Raw genomic sequence first — 6305 nt, 5'->3', positions numbered from 1 at the left:
TGTATTTTGCTTCAGCAGTTGATAATACAACACTATTTTCCTTTTTTGATGACCATGAAACAAATGATCTTCCCAACAATTGGCATAGTGCCCGAGGTGCTCTTCCTTTCAACCTTGCATCCCGCATAATTGGAGTCTAAATATCCAACTTGCTCCAACTTTGCTCCTTTGGGATACCACAAACCAACATTTTGTGTGTGCTTCAAGTACCTCAATATTATGTTTGTAGCCTTCAAATGTCTTTCTCTTGGTGAGGCTTGAAATCTTGCACACATGCACACATTAAACATGACATCCGACATTGATGTGGTCACATAGAGAAGGCTTCCAATCATAGGTTGATACAACTTTTGATCCACCATGTTGCCACTTGCATCACTATCCAAATTGCCATTTGTTCCTATTGGTGTGCTAATGGCCTTGCTCTCGTTCATGCCAAACTTCTTGAGCATATCTTTGATGTACTTGCCTTGACTCACAAATGTATCATTCTTTAATTGCTTGATTTTAAGACCAAGGAAGTAACTCAACTCTCCAATCATGGGCATCTCAAACTCATTAGCCATCATCTTTCCAAACTCTTCACAAAAGTATTGATTGGTTGATCCAAATATGATATCATCAAAATAGATTTGTAACACAAACAAGTCCTTGACAATCTTCTTGGTGAAAAGAGTGGTGTCAACCTTTCCCATCATGAACCCTTTAGAGAGTAGGAAGTCCCTCAACCTCTCATACCATGCTCTAGGTGCTTGCTTCAAGCCATATAATGCCTTCTTCAACTTGTACACATGGTTGGGCTTCTTGTCCATCTTCAAAACTAGGAGGTTGCTCAACATAAACTTCTTCAATGATGTAGCCATTGAGAAATGCACTCTTGACATCCATTTGATATAACTCGATGTTGTGGATACAAGCATAGGCTAGCAAGATTCTAATTGCTTCTAATCTAGCAACCAGGGCATATGTTTCTCCAAAGTCAAGACCTTTAACTTGTGTATAGCCTTATTCTGCTACCAATCTTGCTTTGTTCCTTACTACTATCCCATCTTGATCTTTCTTGTTTCAATAGACCCATTTGGTTCGAATCACATAGTGGTTCTTTGTTCTCTCAGCTAGTTCCTATACTTGATTTCTAGTGAAGTTGTTCAATTCTTCATGCATAGCATTCACCCAATCAACATCCATCATTGCTTATTCTATCTTCTTTGGTTAAATGGATGACACAAATGAGAAGTGTTCACAAAATGATGCTAATCTTGATCTTGTTTGTACACCTCTTGAGATATCACCAATAATAGTGTCCAATGGATGATCCCTTGCAATATGAGTTGGTTGGAGTATTGGAACATTATTGCTTGCATTTGCTTGATCATTAGATTGAGATGATGTACTAGCCACTTGATCTTCTTCATTTTCATGATAGCCACTTGAACTTGCTTGATTAGTGTCAACTTGCACATTTGAGTTAAAGAGCACTTGCACTTGATCATCTTCTTCATCATTCACTTGCCTAGGCCTCAATTCACCAATATCCATGTTCTTCATGGCATTTGAAGGTTGAATGCCTCTCACATCTTCAAGATTTTTATTCTTATCTTGGGAACCCTTGGTTTCATCAAATTCGACATCATGAACTTTCAAGAGTACCACTTGCCAAATTCCAAACTCTATATGCTTTGCTAGTGGTTGAGTATCCAAGCAAGAATCCTTCATCACATTTCTTGTCCAACTTGCTCAATCTAGTGCCTTTCTTCAAGATATAGCATTTGCAACCAAATACTTGAAAGTATGCAATATTGGACTTTCTACCATTCAAGAGCTCATAAGGTGTCTTCTCCTTCAATGGGTGACAATAGAGGCGGTTGCTATAATAGCAAGCCATGTTGATTGCTTCGGCCCAAAAAGATTTACTCACATTGTACTCACTAAGCATAAAACTAGCCATGTCAATAATTGTTCTATTCTTCCTCTCAACAAGGCCATTTGATTGTGGATCGTACTTGGCTAAGAATTGATGTCTAATTCTAATATCATCACATAACTCATCAATTCTAGTGTTCTTAAACTCACTACCATTGTCACTTCTAACTCTCTTGATGATTGTTTCAAATTCATTGTGTATGCCCTTGATAAATATTTTGAATGTTGCAAACACATCACTCTTGTCCACTTGAAAGAATGCCCAAGTGTATCTTGTATAGTCATCCACTATCACAAAGCCATATTTGTTTCCACCAATGCTAGTGTATTGTGTTGGCCTAAACAAATCCATGTGCAATAACTCAAATGCCTTGCTAGTGCTCATTATGATCTTAGGATGGGTGTTTCCAACTTGTTTACTGGCTTGACAAGAGCTACAAAGCTTATCCTTCTGAAACACAACATCTTTCAAGCCTCTAACCAAGTCATGCTTAACCAATCAATTTAATTGTTTCATTCCAACATGACCAAGCTTTCTATGCCATAACCATCCCATACTAGACTTAGTGAATAAACATGTTGACAATTGAGTTTCACTAGCATTAAAATCATCCTAGTATATCTAAAGCCTTTGAAGATCAAATTAGAGCCATCTACACTTATGATTTCTAAATCATGTACTCCAAATATGCATTTGAATCCAAGATCACACAATTAAGCCACGAATAGCAAATTAAAGTTCAAGCTCTCTACTAGCAACACATTGGAAATTCTCATGTCTTTGGATATTGTAATCTTAACAAGCCCTTTGACCTTGCCTTTGCCATTGTCACAAAATGTGATACTATCATAACCATCATTGCCATTGGTATTGATTGAGTTGAACATTCTTGCATCACTGGTCATGTGTTGAGTATACCCACTATCAAGAACCCCATGCCTTCCTCTGGATATGTAATTGGCCTACAAAAGAAGATCAATTCTTTTTAGGTACTTGTTGACACTTCTTAGCGTAGCTACTGCAGTTTGTGTCCCTAGCAACTATGCCCGAAGTGCTTGTTGGTATTTCTTAGCATCATCACTAATGACTAGCAATGCCACTAAGTAATAGCCTTCATAGTTCCTTTACAATTTTAGATATTTATCTGCAAGCGCATGGAGCTATCATTGTAGCATTTCACCTGGAAGTATTTAGGGTATCAGTTATTTATATTTTCCCAAAGGAAGGCATTTGATTTAGAGTCTAGTATGGATATGAACTTGAAAAATAATGCTTGCAATTACACCAATGTTTATAATAGGTGTAAGAACGGTGATTTCAAGATAGTGGACACACACTTGGCATTCCTCAAAGGATAAAATAGAAAAAGAAAGAATAAAAGAATAATCCTAAGTCGAACAGGCATTGGTCTAGTATAGTCATACAAAGATTAGTTAATGATCATACAAATTACATAATTAGTCTAAGGGCTAAGTGTGAAGCAGGTCAGGAGGCCACTGAGTACTGGTCTGCTAGACACCTCATGTGACAATTTAGACTCCTACACCCCAGTCAAACATGGGAGATTACAAGGGATAAATAGGGTTGTCACCACCTGCCGCCTACCCCTCAACCATAGAAAGGGACAATGCAGTCTCTTGTCTCTCCATACCCAAGCACTAGTGCTTGCGTATATAGAAACTACACAAATTCCCTCGGGTCCCTGACCCTATGGATCAATAGGTAAAGGACTTGGGCACATCTGACGGCACGATGAACGGCCACCTCAACTTTGCTCTAATTCCGATTATACAAGTTATATGAGTGTTTAAGCATAAACTTAAGTGTGCTACTCTCATGACACATAAACTATAGACTAGTTCATATATCAAGATTATAACACAACAACTATACTATTGATAGTAGTTAACAACCATTATAAACCATCAATATAATATGCATAAGGGCATAAATATAATCACTAGCGAAGATCTAGGGGTTTAAACTATCAAATTCTATGAGTTTTGGAGAATCTGTATTTTCTGCCGGGTTTATCTAGAAAACCATCAAGGTGGACCTACAGGTCAGATTTAATCGTGCTTATCCATAGCGAAAACAACACCAAAAGGTTTCAGAAGACTTGAGAGGACTCCACACCGAAGTGGAGGGCAAGATGCAGCCAGGTGGGGTAGGCCAGCCCCACATGTAGGCCGCCCGAGCCCCTAGGGCCCACATGTCATCCCCCATTGTTATGTTGGATTCTCCACTACCTCTTAGGTTGCATCTATGTCATTCTTTAAGTTGGTTTGATCTAAGGGCTCATGATTGATGCTCCGACCTATATATACCAGTCTCTACCACCCCCTGAGGCATAAATCATCTGAGAAGATAGACACCCTAATCATCCTCAGAGCTCCACCATATTCTAGGGCATAGCTAGTTAGGTTAGGTCCAGAGGGAGGCAAGTAGGCTTCGCTTGGATTCCTGATCTTGTCAAGAGCTTGGTTTGATATAATTTTTGTACCCCCTCTCTTTTGTAATTCCATTACTTTTATATGTTTGCTACAATTATTATGACAACATTGGTATTCAAAATATTGATGTTCTTAGTTATAATGTTCATCGTCTACTTTGATTATATACTTAGTATAGCTAGTTTATAATTATGTTTATGCATAAGTTCGTATAGCGCTCACTCTGGTGTACACGGGGTGAGTGGTCGACATTGTGTATGTGTGGTGCTTATATGTTGTTTCCCTGTGGATACACCATATATTTTGGGTCATGTGGTAGTTCACGGATGTGACACTCCTGTTGAGTCCTTTGTAGTCCACTCCTCGAATATAGGTGCAAGTAGGGTTTGGTTACAAAGGAAGAACAAGCTCTGTTCTTAATCTTCCTTAGTAATATCCCTTAAGTGTAGATATAAAGATTACTTTAGCCATGACTACTAGGTGTAATTGCACTAATCAATGCATGCTTTGACATGTAATTAAGAATGAATTAGGAATTATTCCTCTAATATTTTACTTAACCATGCTAATGCCATAGAAAGCAGTACTCTGAGTAATGTATCATTAATCCATACTTATCATATACATAATTTATCCTATGACTTACCCCTATTGTGAGTAGAATATTGGTTATGGTTTACGTCTCCATCAATAGCATAAGTTATCAATACATGTTCATACCAGACCTTTCCTATGGTAAAAATATAAATAATGATATCTGGAATACTCTCGGGTGAAGTGCTACAATGGTATAATTATCTGTGTGCTTACAGATTCTTTTCATTTATATATATTCTTTCTAGTCACATGAGATATTAATGTACTTCTTAGTGTCATTCTAGAAGTGGCACTAGGTTTTATGAACAAGCATTTCTAGCACCAACACAAGGGATTACAACTTAGTAAAAGATGCTAAGGAATGTAAACAATATAGGTTGACTACTTAAAATAAGTGACATGTTAATAAATACCAACAAGAATTGACGATCGAAATAACCATTGACCTCTGCTCAAATAGGCTTTCCCTTGTTTGTCTACTTGTGTATCTTATGTAGGGTAATGTATGACCGGTTTTGACCTTCCGACAAACTACATTGATGATCCAGAAGCATTACTCAAGAGAACTAAGGCTAAACTCAATAAAGTTTTAGCTTTAGAGTCAGAAGACAAACATATAAGGCGAAGCTTAACACTAGAATTTGAAGCCATGGCTAACAAGACTCTCTGTGAATTCTCTGCTCCAACTACAACCAACATCCGAACTGGACCAACAGTCAATGTTGGAGACAATGGATTTGAGCTCAAGCCAGCCCTCATCAACATGGTGCAAGCAAGCCAGTTTTGTAGAAAGGCACATGAAGATGCGGGTGCACATCTCCAACACTTCCTGGAGATCTATAGCACTTTCACCATCAAAGGAGTAACCCAAGATGCCATACTACTTTGCCTCTTCCCATTCTCACTCTTGGGGAAGGCAAAGCAATGGTTCCACGCTAACAAAGATAGAAAAACTACATGGGATAACTGCTCCACTATCTTCCTAGCAAAGTTCTTTCCCACAGGCAAGACCAATGCTCTGTGTGGGAGAATCTCAAGCTTTTAGCAACAACATGATGAATCTATCCCTAAGGCATGGGAACACTTTCAAGATTACATTGTGGAATGTCCTCATCATGGGATGGAGAATTGGCTACTCCTACAAACTTTCTACCATGGGTTGACCAATAGTACCCATGAGACTATGGATGCTGCTATTGGAGGTGGATTCCTATCACTCACCATACCAGCTACAACAACTCTTGTGGAGAAGATGGCCTCCAACCAAGGTTGGAATGAAGAACGTCTTTAGAACCATAGGAGAGGTGGAGGGATGCATCAACTTAAGGAGG

General features: G+C 38.5%; 1 non-coding gene across 1 annotated transcript; it reads right to left on the bottom strand.

Moving 5' to 3' along the window:
* Positions 1-5987: 5987 nt before the first annotated feature.
* Positions 5988-6096, bottom strand: LOC136502474 (small nucleolar RNA R71). Its single transcript, XR_010770610.1, has one exon. It is a non-coding gene; the product is annotated as a small nucleolar RNA R71 (small nucleolar RNA).
* Positions 6097-6305: the final 209 nt, after the last annotated feature.

The sequence above is a fragment of the Miscanthus floridulus genome, chromosome 13, assembly GCF_019320115.1.
Source record: "Miscanthus floridulus cultivar M001 chromosome 13, ASM1932011v1, whole genome shotgun sequence".
In the NCBI taxonomy this organism is placed as follows: domain Eukaryota; kingdom Viridiplantae; phylum Streptophyta; class Magnoliopsida; order Poales; family Poaceae; genus Miscanthus; species Miscanthus floridulus.
This window is presented reverse-complemented; position numbering and strand designations above follow the sequence as displayed.